This window comes from Monodelphis domestica, chromosome 3, assembly GCF_027887165.1.
Source record: "Monodelphis domestica isolate mMonDom1 chromosome 3, mMonDom1.pri, whole genome shotgun sequence".
Classification (NCBI taxonomy): Eukaryota; Metazoa; Chordata; class Mammalia; order Didelphimorphia; family Didelphidae; genus Monodelphis; species Monodelphis domestica.
In genome coordinates, this window is record NC_077229.1 from 222,165,439 (window position 1) to 222,189,277 (window position 23,839).

Consider the following 23,839-nt stretch of genomic DNA (forward strand, 5'->3'; position numbering starts at 1 on the left):
CCTTATAGTCCTAGGCTTTAGCAAAAAAACTGTTTCTCACCATGATATGCCTAGAGAGTTGGATCTACCTCTTATAAGCTCTGTCTTAAGGAACCTCAATTAATTCCATATCACTTTTTAATACTCTTTGGGACCTTTAAGAAGTGCTTTCAGGTAAGTTCTATTTCTAGCGCTCTAGAAGGTTCCCAAGTGGTAATCCAATCTAGCAGAAATAGTTGCATTGCTTTTCCTCTATGATCTACAACTTCTGGAAGTACCTAACAGGGAGAAATTCAATATGCTCATAGCTCACTCCATTTCACAGGGAATATAAATAGCACAAGAACTGTATGTGAACACATCTTTCATGTGGCCAAAATACAAATTAAAACCAAAAAATGCTGTTCTTTACAAAGGTTAAACTCTGCTAGGCTGTCTTTGAGAACCACCATTTTTAAGGATGCCCAGGCCAGTCGTATTCCTTATAGGGCTGCACGCGACTCAGCAGGCTATCTCTTCCATGGCACAGCAACTTCTTCACTCCGGATGTTCACTCCACACCTAGATTTCACACATTGGAAAGATTCTCTAGCCTCTCTCTTGTAATCTCTCCAATTAGCTGGCCCTTAAAGAACCTCCAGTTTAAGAAGGATGCCAAAGCCAACCATACCTTCATTGCTCTCCAAGACACACTGCCAAGTGTCCAGACTTTCTCCATCTTGGTCCCAGACTTTTTCTAATAATCCTCCAAGCCAGATTTCTTCATCTCTCCCTTTCACACACAGAACCTCCTTTTATGTTGTCTTCTCCTGTAAGAATGTAAGCTCTCTGAGGGGAAGAGACTTTCTTTTTTGTTGGTATCTGTATTCCTAGTGTTTAATATAATAACTGCTTAACAAGTATTTGTTGATTTAATGACCTGACTTACTGAAGCCCTTGTCCCATTTCAGATGTTGTGCAGTCTCTTTCTGAGAACCTGTTAGCAGTAAAAACATCTAAAGGCAGACTACTCCTGTAGGAAATTATCTGAAGATTATTTTTTAAATTAACTATTATTAATTAACCATTACATTAACTATTATTATGCAAAAACTGCCACAAAGCGTGATGATGTAACTGTGAAAATATGGTTTCCAAGACTGTGAATTGCCAAAACTGTTAAGATAATTTTTAGTGTCTTGATTTAAATCAAAAATAAGTGGTCGAGGGGGCAGCTGGGTAGCTCAGTGGATTGAGAACCAGGCCTAAAGATGGGAGATCCTAGGTTCAAATCTGGCCTCAGACACTTCCCAGCTGTGTGACCTTGGGCAAGTCACTTGACCCCCATTGCCTAGCCCTTACAACTCTTCTGCCTTGGAGCCAATACACAGTGTTGACCCCAAGATGGAAGGTAAGGGTTTTTTAAATTAAAAAAAATAATAATAATAAGTGGTCGCCATGGGAAAATTCCCAAATATGAAAACACCCAAGTCAGCTGGGTTTTATGGAGATTTTAATTAATACAAATGAAGGAATTAAGGGAAGGGGGAGAGAGAGAGAGAGAGAGAGAGAGAGAGAGAGAGAGAGAGAGAGAGAGAGAGAGAGAGAGTAAGAGGAAATAGTAGGAAGGTCATAGGCCAAATAGCCTAGGCCTGAGCCTTAAGAGAAACTAGTCAGTCTTTTATCACTCACCACAAGATTGTCCTAAGCAAAACTCCAGTCCTTCACTGAAATCCTCAACTCCTGAACTGAGTTCAGAGACCCAGATCCTCCAACTAACTCTAAACTCCAACCTCCATGGCGAACTCCAACTAACTCAAATTCAATAAGTCCCTTCCTTTTAAAGAAATTTTCTCTTATGTCACCTCCCCTAAATTTTCACATCTACCAATCACAGTAGACACTTTTCCCCAGGACTGCCCATTCTTAGTTCTCACCTTCCCTGGGTAGACTAAAACTTCACACCTCTTTTGTTAAGCTTGCCTTTTGTAAGTTGCTTGATCTTTTAGTGATTAATTTAAACTTTATAGGTACTTAGCACCCTTTTGTATTAGATCTAAAAATTTAAAAAAGGTTCTAGCTTCACTATAAGTATGAGTTGGGGACTTTTCATTGTTCAGTAAGGAGTTTACAACTTTATCTTCCCCTAAGGCACTGTCAGAGCCGGGTGGAATAATTTTAAAAGTTTTCAATACATTCCTGACCAAATATTTCCATTGTTATAAATGGGGAATATCTTAACCAAATCTTCTAAGGTATAGTCTGAGCAATTTTAAGATTCATGGCGATTAGTGATCCTTTACATGTTTTAGGGGTCTGGGGAGGGTAGTTTGTCCCTCATCCTTGTAAGAGAATTGTTTTCACTGCAGAGTCCAATTGGTAGGGTCATCTGTCACAAATACCAAATGTTCCAAAACTGTAAATCCTGTCACAAATACCAAATATATAAAATTGTAAGTCACAGAATTCTGAGAGTGGGAAGGAACCTCAAAAAATCTAGGTCAATAAATGCCCACACCATAATCCCTTCACAACATGTTTCCCAAGTCTATCAGCTATGACTTATGCTAACTTTTATGCTGACAAGGGTTCATCCAGTTCTGTTTGAAGTGTGAAGATTGAATTTAGCTATCTCCTGATTGTAAAATGAAGATACTTAGCTCTTCCTTTATAGTGAAGCTAGAATTGTAAGCTACAATCTATTTTTAGATTTTAAATACAAAAAGGTGCTTAGTAACAACAAAAGGCAAATTAACCACAAAAAAGTGTTAAGTAACTATAAAAGGTGAATTTAACAAGAGGTGTTAAGTAACTCAAAAAGATATAATCTAACCAAAGAAGGTGAGAACTAAAGAATGGGCAGTCCTGGAGGAAAGCATCTGCTGTGATTGGTAGACGTAAAAATTTAGGGGAGGCTGAAATTTAGAGTCTGAAAGCAGCCTCTGTCAGGGGAAGGAAGAGAGAGAGAGTATGCCATGAAGATGTTATCTCATAATTTCAGATATCTCACATGTCATCAGTGATGATACATATATAGATGCCATCTGAAAAAAAAAAGTCCTATACATGAAGAGCAACATGAATAGCCCAGGAAGAAATCAAAACAAAAGTATTGTGAATGTAAGCCTACTGAGAACAAAGGAAAGCACTGGAGAATACTAGCTACCAGAAAACAGCCAAGAGAGCACTGCACATGTTGCAATAATGAAAGGATAGCACCCCTGAAGAAATGCAGCCAGTTACAGCCAAAAGGAAAACATTAGTAACCACATAGGGAAAAAAAAGCCTCAATATAAAATATAAAATAGACTCTACCTGAAACAGTAACAAAATGAAAAGAACTATCTCCAAGAACTACATACAGTAACCATCCAAGAAACAATAGCAGTAACCATATGACAAACCTCCTTGATGAAGAAAAAACTTGAAATCCTTATTCTTACTAAAGTCTTGAAAATCTATGCATAATGCTCACATCCATCCATGTAAAAACACCTGTACCCCTTACCTACAAGCACGAAGATGTACAAATGCAAAAGCTTACCCTCATGCATGAAGAAAACACATGTTATCTTACCTACACACACATAAAATTGATAAATTCTGACATACATGCACAAAGATTCCACCTTACTTCCATGCAAATGTACCTTGCACTTTTACCTGCACACACATGTTTAAAATCTTACTTGCACACAATTGTTCGTGGTTTGTTCATGTGTTCCCAGTTCGTGATTATTGCAGTGGATCCTGATTTGAAGAACACAAGTCTTCAATCAAGTGACAGAAAATGGAAGAGTGATGTGCTGCCCAGAGAAGAAGGAAGAATTTCTACATTCAACATGAATGGACATGAAAGGACTTTGGAACTTTGGAAATTTGGAACTTTTGACCATGAGGATATGTAAGGATGCATCGTACATGTGAACATCACATATATATGCATGCACATCCTACATAGCAAAGTAAGATATTTCATGGATTGGGTAAGTATACAATGTGCATAGTTGCATAATATAAAGACACACTGATGAGAAATTTTTGAGGAAAATTCAAACAAAGATTTTTCTTTTCTGCATGAGTTTGCACAGAAATCTACAAGGATGCACATATGTAAATTTGCATAGATCCTATGTACACATGTAATTAATAAATTACTAACGGGATAACTTTTTAGAGTAAGTTATTAATAATCTAACTACTGACAATAGTGATAGCCTAGTGAATTTGTCCAAGGCTTAGGAAGTAGAGACATAGAAGTTATGCAATATAGAAGTTAGATTGCATCATAATAGTAGATTAGCATTTGTTTAGTATTAGAAGATTTACTTAGTGAATATATAGACATTAGGAAATAGGACATTTGTATGTTCAATATGTTAGTGACATTGTTGAAATGATTTGAATACTGTTATTTGATTTGTTATGAAATAACTATGTTCACATAAATCCTTTACCTAAATCATTTTCCTATCCCACTCTTAGCTTAGCATTTAGGTAGATAGAATAGCTAAGATAAGTTAGGATTTTGTTATTTTGGGGGGGTAAGGGTATATTTATAACAGAGCAGAGTTAAGATAGATAGGATTATTATTAAGGTAAGTATCATTGAAAAATGCAAGTTGCATTTTTTGTCAAAATAAAGGGGGGATTGTGGTAGAGACATGAAGAGAGAAAGGTTTTGCAGGTCAAGCCAAGATGCAAGAAACAAGGCAGGGGACCTGTCTGTCAATCAAGAAAAAGGTTCTAAACAGAATGTTCCCAGGAGGCGAGGCAGTTGAGCCTGACTGAAGGGGGAAGAAGCTGAGAACTGATCCCTGTTAGCTTCTGTTCATGGGTGAAGGACCCTTGTAGGGCTGGCTTGGTTTTGGGGCTCTCTGACCAAAGGAGAAACCTATGCTCTCTCTCTGAGATTTGACTGACCAACAGTTGGAGGAAAGCCAGGCTGAAGGAGAGACTTTTCTTGGGGGCTGGCTGAGGGGGAAGAAGCTGAACTGATCCTTGTAGCTTCTGTGCCAGGCTGAAGGACCTTTGAGGGGGACTTCTGAAATTAGGCTGAGAAACCTTGGTGGCTTTGTGAAGAAGAAAGAAGATTTTAATTGCTGTCCTCCATCCATCTCTCTAACTGTCTCCTTGTCACAGTTGTGACTGGACTGATTTCCTTAAAACCTTCAAATTCTCCTTATAGATCAGGGAAACCCTCATCCCTCTTTCCTCAGTTTCCTTATCCTGTTATTCCAATAAACCCCTTTACCTGAGAAAGAAAGGAAGAAGTTTTTCCTCATAAAAATCATAGTTTACTCAGGGGGGAGGGAGGAAGCAAAGGCTTCAAGAAGAAACTGGGAGGGAGAGGGTTAGAGAAGGGAGGGAGTGAAGGGAGGAGGAGGTTAGGAAATAGATTGATCTATCAGCCATATGTAGGGATTAGTAGGCAGACCCCAGTGCATTCCCCTGTAGCAGTATCTCTGTGGCAGCATCTCTCTCTATCTCTGTAGCAAGTATCCCCATACTAGCAGCAGCACTCTCTAGTCATAAGCCAGAGTACTTTCCAGTTGGCAGCAACAAGAAATAGTTTCCACACAGATTATCCTTTTCTATTTCAAGCCTCAAAGATACTTGAAAACAGCAATCAACCCCATCCTACCCCAAATTCTTCTCAGAAATCTTTTACAGTTAGTTCCTTCAAGGAGTCCTTTTGTGGCATAGTCTCTAGTTCCCTCACCATCCTGGCTACCAAACCCTGGATGCACTCCAGATTCTTAATCCTCTCAGTCATTGACCCCCCCCCCAAACACGGAACTTATAAATGAAAACAATAATAGTCTAGGTGTGGTCTGATTACAACAAAGTACACTGTGTTCTGGACATATTGCCACTCTTACTACTGCTAGATCATGTTAGCTTTCTTAGCTTTTATGTCACACTATTGATTCATATTGAGTTTGCAATCCACTTAATTTCCCAGACCCTTTTCAGACACACTACTGTCTAACTACCTATCCCTCATTCTGTAGTTTTGAAGTTTATTGTTTTTAAATACAAAGTCTGAGTTCACATTTATTCATTTTAAATTCAATCTTTTTAGTTTCAGCTCATCATTCTAGCCTATTGAGATTTCTTTTGATCTTGACTTCTCAAAAATATTAGCTATCCCTCCCCAGCTTTGAACAGCCTGCAAATTTGATAAACATGTCATATTGCATAAATTTGATAAACATGCTTAGCATTCAAGTCATTCTTAAAAGTAAAGTAGCAATCACAGGCTCCTGTGACACATCACTAGAAGAATTATTTCAACTTGATAGTTACCTATTAATGACTACTCATTTTCTGACTGCCACCAGTGTACCCAACTATTCTGGCATCTAGACTACATCTCCCTAGCTTGTCCACAAGGATGGAGGAGAGCAAGAGAGAGGTGACTACTGAGCCACTTTTGGTAACAGTGAAGATTATATATAAAACTTCAGAAGTACCATAAGATTCAAGAAGGCAAGTGAAAACAGAGATCTATAGAAGACAGAAAGAGAAAACACAAATAGAATATGGAGGAAGCACAGTTAGATAGAAGTTGTTCCCAAAATGTTTTATGGGTTTTGGTGAACTGGAAGGCCAATATGTGATGAGGTAACCAAAAAAACAAATGTAATCTTGGGTTCCATTAAGAAGGGCATGCCTAGCTTCCAGAAATAGGGAGGTGATCATCCTGCTATATATACTCTGCCCTCATCATTCATCTGGAGTACTCCATTCAGGTATGAACACCACAATCTGAGAAGAATATTGATAAGGTGAAGTGTGTCAAGAGGAATGCAATCAGGATGGTGAATGGCCTTGACTCGATGACATATGAGCACCGGTTGAAAGACCCAGGCACGTTTAAGACAAGATAGCTAGCATACAGAAGAAAGATTAAATTTATTCTATGTTGCCCAGAGATTTAAGTCAGAAGAAAGATGTATTAAAAAAGATGGGCCTTTATTTCAAGGAAAAGCTTGAGATCATAAAAATAACCTTGCCATTTCCCAAAGGCAATGGAACCCAGTCTCTTCCTGCTGCCAGTTCAATACTATGACTATCAAGTGTTTGTCCGATATATTTATACCGATGGAGGAGCTCTTTAGATTTTTTGAACTATTGCTACTAGTATTATTATTCTCACTGTAGTGATAGGTCAAGTGATTTGTCCAAAGCCACATAAGGGGTTAGTGGAAGAAGTGGGATCTGAAACAATGTAGGGATAAGTCATTTGGTCAAATCTCAGGAGAAAGAAACAACAAATGCATACAACTAACACAACAATGTAAATGAAAAGATTACTAAAAGGAAGGGGAAATTCTGAGTAAATGAAAAATCAACAGGTCTAGGTGAATAGATAATGAAACATCCCTTCTTCCTCTAAGATAGGGTAAGGAGAGACAAGGGAGAGAGATCATTGCGTACATTGTCAGACATAATTATCTCTGGGTTGTTTGAAGGGGAGAGTATTTTTTCCTAAACTGTTCATATTTTTTATAAGGGAGACTTCAATTGGGAAGATAGAAGGATAGTATTTCTAAAAATGACTAATGGAAATCAGAAGACATAGCTAAAACCTATTTTTTTAACATAATTGAAACAGTGAATAAAATCTCTAAAACAAAAATAAAAAGAAAGCAAATTAAATACTGAAATGTAAACTGATTTATCAAAAACTATTCTATGACTAAGATGAACAATCTGGTTCTCCAACCCTAAATTTAAAACTGTATAAGGACTCAAAAGTTGTCATTAGGGTTAAATTTGCCTGATTTTTGTTCCTGTGGCCTAGATTTATAGTCTCATTTTGTTTCTGGGCTTTTGTATTTAATGGGTCCCATTTCATACGGACAGAATTTCCATGCCACTCTGAAAGCCAATTATTTTTCAGAACCAGTTGACAGCTTTCATCTCAGCTGGGGTCAAAAGTATGAAACAAAATCTTCTCTTGGGCAGCCAAAATCCCACATTTTTTTCCTTGCTACTTCCTAACCACCTTGGGTCTTGGGAAATTCTGGCCAGAACTATCCAGCAGAGCCTTGAGCAAGTGACTATCTCGAGGTGAAAAATATATGACTCACATTTCTCTCTGTCTTTGACTCTTTCTCTGAATTTCCATTCAATTTTTTTCTTCTTTGATAAAGTTATTACCATTTAGTGTCACCAGCAAACAGAAGTCTGAAGACAAGAAAATACACTGAAATACCCACAAAGCACTAGGTCCAGGACCACAACAAGCAAATACCGGTTGTACAGATTTTATTTTTCCAGTTGTCAGAACCAGCGTTGGTTTCTGGAATACACAGTGATAGGGGGAAACCAAATGCTTGACATTGTCACTACTATCTAGCCAAGAACACAGACCCATTGGGAGGGCAGCAGCAAAAAAGACAGTGCCATGGCTTTGTATTTAAGGAAAAGAATTCAGCATGAAAGCAACTGAATAGTGAATGTGTTTTGGTGAGCACTATCTTATTAGATTTTGGTCATAGCTCTTTCTCTTTTCACTCTCCTGGGACATGTCTAACCTAAGTAATGCACCTTGAAGTCAGAACAATAAGTTGGTGCTTCTATTCAGCAATTGATATCCTCAAAAAAGGACAGAAAGGGGACCAAAAAAGGGATGGAAGACCTAGAATCTCTTTATCTTCCTTCCAGTTCCACCTTTTGAAACCTATCCTTCAGGACTCTGCTTAGCACAACATAAACGGTGACAATAATGTAAAAGAAAACAACTCAGAAAGACTTAAGAACTCTGGTCAATGCAATAACCAATCACAGCTCTAAGAGACCCATGATAAAATATGCTTTGCACATCTTGAACAAGAAAACATAGGCTAGAGGTGCAGAATGAGAGATACTTTTTCAGATATGGTCAATGTAGTGAATTGTTTTGTTTGATTATATTTATTTATTATAAGAGAGAACTTCTATTGGGGAAGTTCTAGGAAGTTCTATGAGGCAGGTTGTGATCCTGGTGACAAAAAAGAAAGAAAGTAAGAGCACTGAGGAAACACTACAAAACACAAAAGAAAATAGAAGGAAATTCAGATGCAGACACAGATGGAAGTATTGTTATTATCATAGTAAGTTCCATATGCACTTTTAAAAACTATATATATATATATATATATATATATTATCTTGGTCTCATATACAATCCTTTTGTCTAATCTTTGTACATGCTTGTTGATGTTTATAAATTCACATTAAGAAAATTTTTTTAATCTTAACCTCAAATACTATCTCCTCCATGAAGTTTTCTCTGATTTTTCCATTTGTAATTGATCTTTCTCCCTTAGTACTATTTGTGACTATAAATTTATGTCCTACCTCACATTGCATTATAGGGTAGCTAGGTGGTACAATGTCCAATGCCTCAAAGTAAAAGGCACAGAAGGCCAACCAGCATAAAGATGATGTAAACAACCACATGGATGGGGTCTTCAAATATGGCACCCATTGATTCTGGAGAAGAAAGATGTCCTCAAAATGGGTAGGATCATGCAGGATCTCCTCTATTGACATCAGTCTACTGTCTTAATAAATTAATTAAGAAGTTGCCACTAAACCTAACAGATGCTATCTGGAATATAACAGAGTTTAAAAACCAAGGCAGACTAAGGAATGATGGGAATGTTGGAAGTATCAAAGAGTTTGCCTGGATGGTTAACCAGCCTGGAGTTAGGAAGTCAGATAGACCCCTCTTTCTGAGTTCAAATCTGGCCTCAGGTCATACTAGCTGTATGACCTTGCGCAAGTCATTTAACCTTGTTTGCCTCAGCTTCCTCATCTATAAAATGAGCTGGAAAAGGAAATGGAAAACCACTCCAGTATCTTTGTCAAGAAGACCCCAAAAGGGGTCACAAAGAGGTAGACCTGACTGAAAAATTACTAAACAACTTCACACAATAGTTATTTCTGTGCATCATATTATCCCTATCATCTAATCCAATAGTACTCAGATTTTTAGAAAGATATTAATTTCCTAGATAGTATTGATTTTTGGAATGTTTCAATACCCACCATCCTGAAGAGAGGAGACAACACTTATCATCATACTTATGGTTGCCTCTCTAACAACTCCAAATTCTTGAGTTCTGAAACCCATCCTTCTTTCTTTCTTTTTTTTAATTTTATTTATATATTTATTCTTATATATTATATATTTATACATAATATATAAATATTATATATCAATATATAATATTTATAATTAGTTGATTTAGAATATTTTTCCATGGTTACATGATTCATGTTCTTTCCCTCCCCTTCCCCCAACCCCCTTCTGTAGATGGCACACAATTCCACTGGGCTTTACATATGTCACTGATCAAGACCTATTTCCATATTATTAATATTTGCACTAGGGTGATCATTTAGAATCTACTTTCCCAGTCATAGCTCTGTCAACCAATATGATCAAGCAGTTGTTTTTCTTCTGTTTTTCTATTCTCTCAGTTCTTCCTCTGAATGTGGATAGTGTTCTTTCTCATAAGTTCCTCCGAATAGTTCGAGACCCAGCCTTCTTGAGGGAGGAGGAGCTCTTGGGCAGCCTCAGGAAACTATGAAATATTATGCAGTTTTTAAAAAACATACATTAAATTTAACATAATAATAACAATATTTCCCTGCTTGTCCATATCTTCACCTGAACATCTTTCTATTTTCTTCCATACATCTTGTAGTGTTTGTCTTAGAAAGAAGATAATAATGCCCATAGCACCAAAGAGCTAAGAATATGTGAAAATGTAAAAAATGTTCTCTGCTATTACCATGAATTAATAAGACAGTGAAAGTCTGAGGGAAAAAGGTTCCTCTCTAGCAATCCTCAGCTAGTTTTCCTTTCTGGGGGACTCTGAGCCCTTGGAATAGATAGACTATGGAATTATATGTTTCCCTGGGAAGAAAATGGGTTTAGATAGAATGCCCAGGGTTGTGGTGCACAAGGAGAGCTGCCTTAGTAACCTCCAGTTTGTTTCCCTCACAGGGTAGCACAAACCACAAAAAGGCTAAGATGTCTAGGAATCTCCCCTCCTCTGTCTAGGCATTCGGCCTAAATTCTCTTTCTGAAGAATCCTAGTTCCATGCTCCTTTCACTATATTTTTCCAAGTCTTACTTCAATGGTACTTTTCCAATGGTTACCCCAACTGCAAAGTGGAGTTTTCAAAATCTATGCCAGTAGAATGTGAGTTCTGGCAGTTTCTACTCTTCTGAGAAAAAAAAAAGTCTTTTAGTATAATTCAGGCAACAAATTATAACTACTTTTTATTAGATCATCCCAAATATGTCAAGAGATTTGTTACAGTAGGCCTGTCCACTCAATGACCAATTTTTTTGGCCATGGCAGGTCATGAAGCAAAGCAAAACATAAAATGGTTCTCATTCCCTTGTGGGCTCCCAGTCACTCCATTACCAGAGTGGGAAACAAAACAACAGGAACTGCTAAAAATCATAGTTTTTACCTAAAAAAAGTAAGAAGATATTAGAGCTTGGAGACCAAAGAGATAGTAGATCAATATCTAGAAAATAAAGTAGTGATCACAAAGAGCCACTATGGTTTCATCAAAAAGAGGTTATGCCATACCCTTTGATCCAGTAATACCAATGATATGGGAGTACAGGCTTACCCTAGACACCCCCAAACCCTAGAAAGTGTCCCAAGTCAGAGAGTACATGAAGAATTAATTTTCCCTTGCATTCTTGTAGTGCTGAGGGAAGGTGACTTTGAGCTGAGAGGAATAGTCCCTCTGGGCTCTCCCTTCATTCTTGGTGAGTACAGATTGGCATCTCCCAGTTTGCTGCTTCTGATAAGCATCTGTTTTATATCCCAGATATCTGATTATCTCCTAAACTGGCCAGTTCATCCCTTTTTGACTTTGAGGTATAGGGCATAAACCACATGACCCATCTAGGGTCCCAGAGTCATAAAGGACACATCCTCCCATCATCATCCCATCTCTAGTCTTGTACATCCCACCGTCAGTAGGGTATAAGTATTTCAAACTCCAGTATTCCACCTATTCCTTCCTCCCTTGGTCATTTGACTTAATGATTCAACTTACTTTCAATTTAATAAGTTTCTCTTTTATTTTTAAGCTAATTATTGGAGTTGTCATTCTTGACAAGGGTATCCATCTAGATCCAGGGTTTTACTTCAAAACTCTCCCATATCACCACTACTGGATCTGTATCCCAAAGCAATTTTTAAAAAATCAGAAAAGGACCTACTTGTATAAAAATATTTATAGCAGCTCTTTGTGGTGGCAAAGAACTGGAAACTGAGGGGATGTCCATCAATTAGGGAATGGCTGAACAAATTGTGGTATGTAATGAGAATGAAATACTGTAAGTAGTGATGAACAGGATGATTTTAGAAAGAGCTAGAAAGACCTCCATGAACTGATGCAGAAGGAAACAAGCAGTCCAGAAGAACATTGTCCACAGTTATAGCAACATTGTGGAATGATCAACCGTGAAAGATTTAATTGTTCTCAAGGATCAGGATGATTCTGAAGGACTTGTGACAAAGAGTTCTTTCCATTTCCAGAGAAAGAACTGTTGGAGTTGAAATGCAGGTTGAAGTATACTTTGGTTTATTTGAGTTTTTGTGTTGGGTTTTGGTTTTATATAAATATTCTCTTACAACAATGACCAGTTTTGCATGATAATACATGTATAACTCAGATCAAACTTCTTATCGTCTCAGAGAGAGGGAGGGAGACAATTTGCATCTCATAACTTCAGAAAACATGCAGAAAATTGTTATTACATGTAATTTGGAAAATAAAGTATCTTTAAAAACAAAATAGGTTAACCTTATTTCCAGTCTTCTTACACATCACTCCTGTCTACAAACGCTATGGTCTAGCCATACTGGTCTAATTGCCATCACAATCCATCTCCCACTTTCAGGTGTTCACAGAACCTATCTGCCCCCCATTCCTAGAATATACTCCCTCTAAACTTCCATCTCTTAGACTATCTATAGCTTTTTTGAAGATTCAACTCTGGTGCTACTTCTTGCATGAGGTCTATCTTGCTTAATCTTTCCCAATTTTTAGTCACCCTCTTTGAAATTACATTATGTTTATTTGGTGTACAGATAGCAGTGGATGGAGTGCCAGGCCAAGAGTCAGAAAAACTCTAGTTCACACCAAGCCTGACATAAGCTATTATGACCCAAGGAAAGACATTTAACCTTGTCTACCTCAGTTTTCTCATCTGTAAAATGAGCTGGAGAAGGAAATAGCAAACTGCTCTTGTGCTTTTGCCAAGAAAACCCCAAATGAGGTCACAAAAAGCAGGATACAACTCAAACAGCAACTAGTTGGTATATAGTTTGTATAGACTTGTCTTTGTTCATGTTGTTCCCCCTCCAAATAATGTAAGCTCACTGAGGGCAAACAATGCATCAGGGTTTTTTGATTAGGGCTTCTTGAATTTGCTTTAAATCTAGGAGACAGTCCCCAAATTTAAGAGTTAGATATATTTGTTACTTTCTGAAAAAGTGTGTGTGTGTGTGGAAGAAACATATTGAAGAAGGAGGAGGAAGATGAGGAGAAGAGAAAGAAAAGGCTTGCTTAAGTGTTTTTAGGAAGGTAAACTTTTGGGAGGAAGTTAAAGAATGTTTTTGTATCCAAACAAAATATAGCACATTAAAAACATAATAAATGTAATATACAGATAATAAACAATAAAAATGAACATCAATTTAAAAATAACAGAAACATAAAAATGATATTAATCAAAAAATTCAAACAGAGCATGGGAAAACTTGGCTTTACTACATCCATGTATAAAAGAGTCCTAGCTGGCTTCAAGTTCAATATGGCTCAATGGTGTGGAATAACTGGCCAAAAAAGGTCAAAATAGGAAAGGTAAGTGGCTCAGGGGATGGAGAGCCAGGCCTGGAGAGGGAGGTCCTGGGTTCAGATACAGCCTCAGGCATTTTCTAGCTATGTGACCCTGAGCAAGTCACTTAACTCCAATTGCTAGCCCTTACTGCTCTTCTGCCTTGTAATGAATATTTAGTATCTATTCTAAGACTGAAGAAAAGTTGTTTGTTTTTTAAATGCCAGAATAATCTTAGGCTTCAATAATAGAAACATATTGTCCAAAACCAAGGACAAAATATTGCCTTTGAACTTCACAATTGTGAACTATTAAGAGAAATGGGTTAAGTTGTAGAAACCACGTTTTAGGGAGCAGCTGGGTAGCTCAGTGGATTGAGAGCCAGGCCTAGAGATGGGAGGTCCTAGGTTCAAATCTGGCCTCAGACACTTCCCAGCTGTGTGACCCTGGGCAAGTCACTTGACCCCCATTGCCTAGCCCTTACCACTCTTCTGCCTTGGAGTCAACACTGTGTATTGACTCCAAGATGGAAGGTAAGGGTTAAAAAAAAAAAAAACACGTTTTAAGCCCAACAGGGGGATACCCACGAGAGTGATAGAGCTATTAACCTATTAACCATGGCATATGTCCAATGGTTGAAAGAATTTTTTTTTCAGTTTGATGTGATTTTATTACTTTAGTACATAAGTCAAAATTTATATAACCAAAGCAGAGGCCATGCATGATTCGTATTTCCAGTTGGGTGAGAGCACTCTCTTGGGCTTATAGTACTGAGACAGCTGGTAAATTCAGCTCTCATTCAGAATCAGACAGAATTTAGAATCCTTTCTATTTCTCTCATGATATTTGGGTAGAGCAACAACTTTCTTGATCGAGTGATAAAGATCTTTAGGAAAATGTGGGGCTAAAATGATAGCTCACAGTCAGTCAATAGACACAATTAGCTCAAAGCAATAGCATTTATTGAGATGACTTGACATAGTCAAGTAGCATTTATTAAGCACCTACTATGTTCCAGGTACTATATCCTCTCTCCTCATTAACCTGAGGCGCATTCTTCCACAAATAATCCCAGAATCTTTGGAAAAAGAAGTGCAAACATGGGAAATATAAGGCAAATAGGGGCAGCTGGATAGCTCAGTGAACAGAGCTAGGCCAAGAGACAAGAGGTCCTAGGTTCAAATCGGACCTCAGATACTTCCTAGTTGTGTGACCCTGGGCAAGTCACTTAACCCCCATTGCCTAGCCCTTACCACTCTTCTACATTGGAACCAATATACAATAGTGATTCTAAGATGGAGGGTAAGGGTTTAAAAAAAAAGCAATATAAGGCAACTGATGCCGCCCATACTTCAGGGCCTCAAAATTCTCTCTTCTCACAGAGTCCTCCTTCAATCTATTGACTGAAAATACTAGTCTTCCCCTGCAATTTTTATCTCCATTAACTGACTTCCTCTGTGTCTGGAGACATAGATTGGATACAACAGGAGAATGTGTGTCTCTGCTCAGTAACAAACCCTGGATGGAGTATCCCAGCCTAGAGTGATTCAAATCTGCTCGCAAACTGTTTGCCTTTTAGGGGTCATCTGAAGACATGGCTACTATTTTGCCCAACCAAAGACCAAGCTCCCTTTCAAATTCAATTGGGAAAATTTCCCCATATTGCAGTAAAGGAATCACTACTGTGTAGTCACATATTCACATTTAATAACCTTGTTCAATCCATCTTTTTACTTTCTGGGATAACATACCCTAGCCTATGGAGTTGGACCAACTCCTTGACAGAAGAGTAGATTTTTGTTCAAGAGAAAAGAACTTAAAATCAAAAAGTTTGTAAAAATATTATGTGCTACCTTTTGAGAGAATGAGTTCACCATCATTGGACCTGTTCAGGGTCCTATCAGGGTTATTGGAAAATTGATTCTTTTCTTAGGAAGAAGTTTATGCTAGAAGATCTTGAAGATGGCCTCCAACTCCATGATTCTTTAACTCAACACAATTCATCAAGGGAATTATCAGATGGGCTAAAATGAAAAACATGGAAAAAACCAGAAAATTATGGGAAGAGAAAGGTCAAAAAAATGATGAATAGCAAAGAGGTCTTTATCACTGAAATTGTCTAAGCAACTTCTCTGTGAAGTAAAATATCTTCAGTTGACTAAAATACCAAAGATAATCTGAAAGAGGACCCCTTTGTAATAATGACCATTCACTCTGATATTTAAAGACTAATGAAGGGATACAAATACTAGAATAACAGATGGGTGTGTTTGTGACATGGACATTCACTAGAAGAGTTCTTTAAAAATTAAAAAACCATAACCTGAATTCTTCAGTCTGCCAAAGACAAAATTGTTTAAAATATAGTTCAATGAACAGGGTAATTGCGCTATTGAAAATCTAAGCAGACATAATTATTGCCTAGTTTTATATCCACTGAAATATAAATCTTGTAAATGAATGTACATCAGAGCCCCTGAAAACATAATGAAATGTTAATTTGCATATCAATATGAAAGCTAAACCTAAGGCAAACTCAATATATCATCAGTACAACATCAAGACTTCTAAGCACCTTTGACATCATTCAATAAAAACAATACCATGAACAAAAGCTCAGTGTCTCCAAGTTCAAACTTATAAACAGTCAAATTAATGAGAATTTTCATTTCCAATAAACAAGGAACACAAATGTAAAAGTCCTAATATTAGAAGTACTATGGAAAAAAATTTTTATTAAAAATTTAAAATGGTTAAAAATTTTCCAAATTCTGACTCCTTTTCTTTGGGCTTTTAGTATAGTAGAAAGGGCATCTTCCAAATTCCTTCAAATAAGATGAAGATTCCCAAGTTTCTGGTCCAGAGGGTCTTTAAAGGCTGAGACCATATCTGAAAATGCCCAGAACAGCACTCTGGCATATAGCAGGTGCTCAGTACAGTGTATGTTTGCTAAATCAGCAGGTTATCACACCTCTATGACAGCCATGATCTTGCATTTATGCTTTTAAAATTCTTTGACAATCCCAACTGATTCTCTCAACCAATTCTGTGAAGTGAAGGGTGCAGGTACAGTTTTAATGCAGAACTGTAATTTCTCCCACAAAGGAGAACTTTCTACCTCTCTGGGGTCTCGAGGAGTAAATCCATTTACTGGTGGTGAATTTGGTAGAATGTAAGCTCCTTGAGAGCAGGAATTATTTTTCATTTTCATTTCTACTCCTAGTCAAGGCAGCGCATTATGATAGGTAGAGAGCCAGCCTTGGAGGGAAAAAAAAGACCTGATTCTGACCTATACTGACTATGTGACCCTGAGCAAGTCTTTTCATCTCTCAATGCTCTAAGCAATAAATGTATAAGTTGGAGAAAAGGTGCTGGTACACTGGTAGAGGAAGCTTCCTCATGGAAGAGATCCCTATACTAATGCAATTACAAGTCCAGTTCCTGTCCAGCACAGTACTTAGCACATAAAAACTTAATAAACACTTGTATGAAAGAATTTCTCTTTACTCAGGCTGGTCCTCACACCACAGACGGAGAGAGGCTGCTACACATTGGTGTCTGCCAAAGATTCCACCCAAACTAGTGTTTACTGAAAGAGATCTCAAGAACATGAACCTTGAAGGATCAAAAGGGGAGAGATTACTGGACAGTCCACTTTAACCTTTCTGGGTTATAACCTGTTCGTGGCCCCACGTGAAAGATGTTGATTTGTGAATGACTCGGTAAATGGGTACCATTGGGATATCAAGACAGGTAATGCAGATTTCTCAATATCTAAAGAGTCCAATAAGTACCTAGGTTTCATTCTTAGATTGTGGGGAACCAAGTGTTGATAGTCTATTCTAGTCTGTGTCTGGAATCCTCTGGACTTTTCCCGTCCACTGTAATCCACTAACTTAGTGGGATGGACTTTGAATTTTCTTAGGATCAATTTCCTACCTCTTCTCCAATATGGGCCACCATCTAACCATCTAATCTACTGATTCTGTCAGTGTGACTTCATCTGACCTGGTCAACATTATATAATCAACATAGTGGTATACACCAATTCCATAAGAAAAGGAGGCCTCTACTGTGTCAATATGAAGGAAAGTTCAGGTAGCACTGGGAAAGAATGGTGATTGAATGACAATTTTCAATCTCTCCCTCCCCCCTTTCTTTTCTCTGTCTCTCTGTCTCTCTCAATCTTCCCCTCTTCCCCCCATATTGCTAGCTTCCCATGAAGAACACAACCTTTAAAAAAGTTAAGCAAAACAGTTTCCCAAATTGGCCAAGTCCAAAAATGTATGTCTTGTTAAGTACATTGAATTCACCATCATTCTGTCAAGAGGTGGGTAGCACACTTTCTCCAATGATAATATTTATAACATTGTTCCTATGGAGCTAAACAACTCCCTGCCACTGTTGTATTTAAAGGGATCAATTAATATTGCTAGTCAGAACATGTCCATCATTTATTCTTCTTTTCTTTTATTCCTCCCTCAATGACTATAAAGGGTGCTCCAAAAGTCTTGGCGCAGTTCTAAGCTTTAAAACTTGGAATAATAAGACTCTGGGGACACACTGTATATATCGGCTACTATCTTGTGGTAAGCCTTTGTCATCGCATTTGAACATGCCACTGTTAACACAGCCTTCTACCAAAAAAAGAACATAATTTTGGAGCTGGCAAGAACCTTGACAATCATTTAATTCAATCCTTTTCCTTTTGTAGCTAGGCAAACTGAGGCCCAGGGGGAAGTAAGTGACTTGTTTAAAGTTACAAAGGGTGAGATTGGAATTCACCTCCCTTTGTTTTAATGTAATCAATCAGGGACCTGTAGGTCCTTTACCATTGCGATATGCAGAGATACACACACCCACAGTGAAAGGAAGTTGAAACCAATGAGATAGGAAATTTATCCCACAAGCATTGCAACCCCCTCCCATACACAGTACCAGACAAATTAAGGAACTATGATTGGTTCCTGAAGATGTGCCATGGGAGAGCTACTGGATGGAGAAAACTGCTTATAAAGACAAGACTAGGGGTCTGAAGACATTTCCATTTGGATTCAGATTTAGATTCTGTTTCAGATTCTGAGTCTGGCATTGGTATCTCTTCAGCAAGAGACACTCTTGCTCTGGTGACTCTTGCTGAAGAGATTCTTGAGGAATTTTAGCTGGAGACAGAAACTTGAAGGCTGACTCTTACACTCTTCTGACTGGAGATTGGACCCCTGTCTGTGGCGAGCTTCATTTCATCAGAACTGCACATAGTGTGGTAGGCTAGGCAACTCTCTACCTCTTTCCTACATTTCCTTCTTCTTACTATCTCTATATAAAACTACTAAAGCTACTAACTGCTTCATAATTTAATTTGAATTATTACAAAAGATAGAAGTACAGTCAAAACTGGAACCTAGGATAGTCATCAATCCTTCCATCTTCAGTACATTTTTAAAAATTTAAGTTGGTTAAATCTAAGTGTTCTTTTCAATTAATAGACCATGCTGCCTTCCCAGGGTAGGCTGCAAAACACAGACGCAGCTACAACCCAAATTTTTCTCTGCAGGGTCTAGAGGCCCAGAGGTCAAAGGGATCCTTAATAATAAATCCAAAAGTTGTAGGAAGAGGATGTACCTACCCCTATTTCCCATACATTCAGCAAAAGCATATCACAATTTACTTTATAGGGTGGTTGTAAGGACAAGTGAGATAACATGTAAGACACTTTGAAAAAGCTTAAAGAACTATGTAAGTACTATTATTGTAATGTAATCAGAGTATAATTATAGTGTAATTGTAAAAATATAGAGTGTATTATAGTGTAATCAGAGACTTCCAAGTCTCCATAAAACACCACATTTATATCTGACCCCTCACTTAATCCCTCCAAATCTTCCAGAGTTACCTATCTGCTAAAAATAAATTATTCGAATTGTTGAGGTTCTGGCCTTCATGGGAAAAGGGAAGACAGAGGTTCAAAGGGAGCAAGAGGCAGAATAACAGGCCTGAACTTCAGGCTTTCTCATTCCTAAGCTGGTCCTCTATTATATCATGCTACTTCTCCATAAAGCAAGTAGCAATGATAATAATAGCTGACATTTATATGTTGCATTCACATTTCTGAAGTATTTTATATACATGATCTTTTCTAGTCATCATGACAACAATTTAAGCGGGATAGTTTAGATACTATTCCCTTCATCTTAAGCTAAGAAGTTTAGGCTCTGAGATATTGCCCAGTTAGCAAATGTCAGAGGAAGGATTTGAAACTAGGCCTTTCAGACTCCAATCCCAGCACTCTTTCAACAATGTTATTGTAGTTCAGTCATCTGAACCATGTCTGACTCTTTGTTACCCTCTTTGGAGTTTTCTTGGCAAAGATATTGGAGTGGTTGAACATTTTTTTTCTCCAGCTCATTTTACAGATGAGGAAACTGAGGCAAATAGGGTTAAGTGACTTGCCCAAGATCACACAGCTAATAAGTGTCTGAGGCTGAATTTAACTCTGGAAGAAGAGTCTTCAAGGTTCCAAGTCTGTGCTCTATCCCCTGAGCCTCCTAGCTTAGGAAATCAATGTTTATTAAGTTCTTACAATGCACCTGGTATTGTTCTAGGTCCTAGAAATACAAAGACAAAAATTAAATAGTCCTTGACCTCAAGGAACTTGCATTCTCTAAGGGGACAGCATGTTCCTTCATCTAGACAAAATAAATACAAGCTAATTTGAAGATGGAGGGAGCTAAAAACTGGGAAAGCAAGAAAGGATTCATATAAAAGCAGAAAAGGAAAAGGCAAGGTTGGATGGGCAAGGGATGAGAAAGGGAGGGACAGACAGACAGACAGACAGACAGACAGACAGACAGAAAGTGGGGAAGGAGTGGTTTATGTACAAGGCCAAGAAGTTTGGATTTAATCAGTCCGAATAGGGTTCTTATCAAGGGAGTGACATGAGAGAAGCAGTGTTTTATGAAGATGAATTGCCTGGTAGTATACCTGATTGGAGGAGGCAGGAAGAATAGCACTGAGAAACCACTTAGGAAACTAGCACAGTAATACAGACAAGGGGTCACAAGGGACTAAATCTGTGCAGGGGCAGTGGGAATGGACAGCAATGGGTGAGTTTATGAGTCATTTTGGAAAGAGCTGACAACACTTTGGACTGGATATTGCATATGAAGGCAAGGCAAGAGTCAAAGATACACAGATTCCAATTGAAAATTTACAACCTGCGAATTCCAAACTGTTTGCCTCCACTAGCTTAAAATTGAAGAATAATGAGAATAATTAACAAGATAATAATTAAATTTAATTGATTTATTGCTAAAATTCAAGGATAACACTACAAATTAATTTAACATTGATTTTTATTATCAGTTCTTAATAATAAACAACTCACATTTTCATCACTCTTTAAAGTTTCCAAAGCATTTTCCTCATAATAACACTGTCACTAGGAAGAGAAAATATTATTATTATTTTATAGATAAGAGTTCAGTTTTTAAATGATAATTCTATACAATGTCTTAATACTGTAAAACAGCAAGATTATGTTCTACTAAAGATATTGCTTCCACATTAGGAAAGAAATTCCTGGAAGATGAAACCTTGCATGTACCCTAGGCCTTCAAATGGACTTGCGGATTCTGGGAAATGCTTAGCTTTCCTTCATCTCAGCACTTTCATTTCTACATAGACTCACTTCAAACTCTCCCTGTTTAAATGGTTTACTGACTCCTGGTTGAGTAGTTGCTTTGTTCTTTGGTGTGTCAAGTTAGTTCTATGTTTGATCAGAAATCCTGAGATAGAAGGCAAAGAGTAGAAGCTTGATAGACAGTCCTTGTCAAAAGATTGTGTCAGCTTGGACTCAGCAAGCTTATATAGCAAGCTTTTGAATGATTGGGGGGGAAAGAGAGGAATACATTCAGATATTAATAACTGTGAATTTTTATTCAGCCAAAACATATACAGTCAATAATAATTAGACCTGGGTCTAGCAAGGGATTCATTAATTCTGTACCTCTATACATTATATTCCTGATTTCTGATCAGCAGCCAAAGAGCACTCACATAAAAATAGAACTTCCTGGCATTAGGTAAGGGAATTATTGTTGGCTTACCAGGAATGATACAAGAGAAAGGCAGGAAAGAATTCGGGAATTGATAGACCAATCCTTCTGTTGACAAAGGAATTCGCTTTTGAAAATGTACTAAATCTTCCCATTGAGTTGGTTGAGAAAAAACACAGACCATGGTTTGTCTAGAAGAGGCCGCCCTCACATTCAGCACTGATTTCTGGGACTCAGACAATAAAGATCACATAGTGTGTATAGATTCTGAACATTTAGCATCCTAAAGAGGTTATGAAGATTGGTGCTGCTCTTCCCACAGTTTCTCATCATGGCTCTGGAGACAAAGAACATTCTACTTTCTCTCATGCACAAGTGAGACTGTCCTGAGAGACCATCCACTGTCCACCGCCCTCAGGCCACCAGACCCAGAGGAATCAGATCACTGACCATGAGGAAAAAAGAAAGGCGGAAACAGATAAGAGAGGAACTCCACTATGGGTTCACCAACAGAGAGAGGAAGTATACCATAAAATAGCTTTCTAGCTTAACTAATCATTCATTATTTAGACATTACGCACATTTCTTTATACCTGCTGAAGAAGTACAGATTTTGGCAGTTCTCTCTAAATTTCTGCCCTCTGGGGCAAAGTTCTAGTTGTCCTACCCTAGGTACAGTCTGGCAATGCCGATGCAACTGAATGGGAGTTGCAGAGAACTTCCAGGAGTAGCTCCAAGAGGCAGAACAAGAAGAGGCAATCCTTGCCAAGAACCCTAACTAGAGCATGACTCTAAGTGGATGACCCTATGCAAGTTCCTGGAGAATAGTTGATTTTTGTTAAGTGCTATTTTGTACAAGCTCTTTTCTGAGTTCTTTTTATTTTCTTTGATATATAAATAAAACTTTTATCAATGATAAGAAATTAAGGCTCCATATACACCAAAATATTGCTTTCTGTAGTAAGAAAGACTTGGAAATGAAATAGATGCCTGTGGATTGTTTAATGGCTGAAAAAGGGAAATAGGTTTCATGAACATAAATGAATATTCTTGTGTTATAAGAAAGGATGTGAAGAGTACAAAGGTGCGGACATATGAATATGTGAACTTTAAAACTACTCCACCCTACTCAGACCATACTTTAAAAGATTTGATTTAGCTATTTCCTGATTGTAACAATGGAGATACTTGGTCTAACAGAATCAGGAATGTCTTGGGAACTTTACATTGCTCCACCCTACTTAGTCTAACAAGGTCAGGAATTTCTGCACCCATACTTAAGGATTAACTATCTAGGAGATTGGCCTTTGATAGACATGTGCAGAAATAGCTGACAGACCCCTGGGCTGTCCTAAGTCAAGCTAAGCTACCATTGGTACAGATAAGATGCATGAAAGTGACGAAAAACCGTCTATATAGGACACGGCACTTCCTTTCTTCGCTCTCTTTCCCCAGAGAGGTGGATCTGGCTGATCACTTCCTGTGAGCAGCCTGCCCACCAGTTCAATCCTGGAACTTGAGCCTGGAGGAGCTCCCTCAGACAGCTTCCTTGAGATGGTCTCATGGTGAGTGATAAGACTGACTTCCTTTTCCCTTGGGTTCAGGGGAGGCCCCTTTGGCCAAGGCCTTTAACTCTGGCCTGGCTCAGCCTGAGCCAGAGCAATTTAAATTAACTCTTTCCTCTCTCTCTCTCTCTCTCTCTCTCTCTCTCTCTCTCTCTCTCTCTCTTCTCCTTAATTCCTTCTCTATATTAATTAAAATCTCCATAATTTCCAGCTGACTTGGGTATTTTATTATTTGGGATATCCCATGGCAACCAATAATTAATTTAGATATTAAGTCACAACTATAAAATTATCCTTACAAATAGATGCAAAGTGAAACAATCAGAATCAGAAAAAAATACAGGATTAAAATGCTGTAAGTAGAAAGAACAACTAAACAATCAAAACTG

At 37.9% G+C, this 23,839-nt stretch overlaps 1 protein-coding gene across 3 annotated transcripts in view; it reads right to left on the reverse strand.

Moving 5' to 3' along the window:
• KIAA0319 (KIAA0319 ortholog) overlaps nt 1-23,839 on the reverse strand; it is a 142,476-nt gene that overhangs the window by 113,570 nt on the left and 5,067 nt on the right. For 2 of the 3 annotated variants that reach the window (XM_016431748.2, XM_056823509.1), the window contains one exon: nt 15,685-15,855. The exons of the other annotated variant lie outside the window; for it this stretch is intronic. The gene's annotated coding sequence lies outside the window, so the exon portion shown is untranslated. The remainder of the gene's footprint in view (nt 1-15,684; nt 15,856-23,839) is intronic. 3 annotated transcript variants of the gene reach the window in all.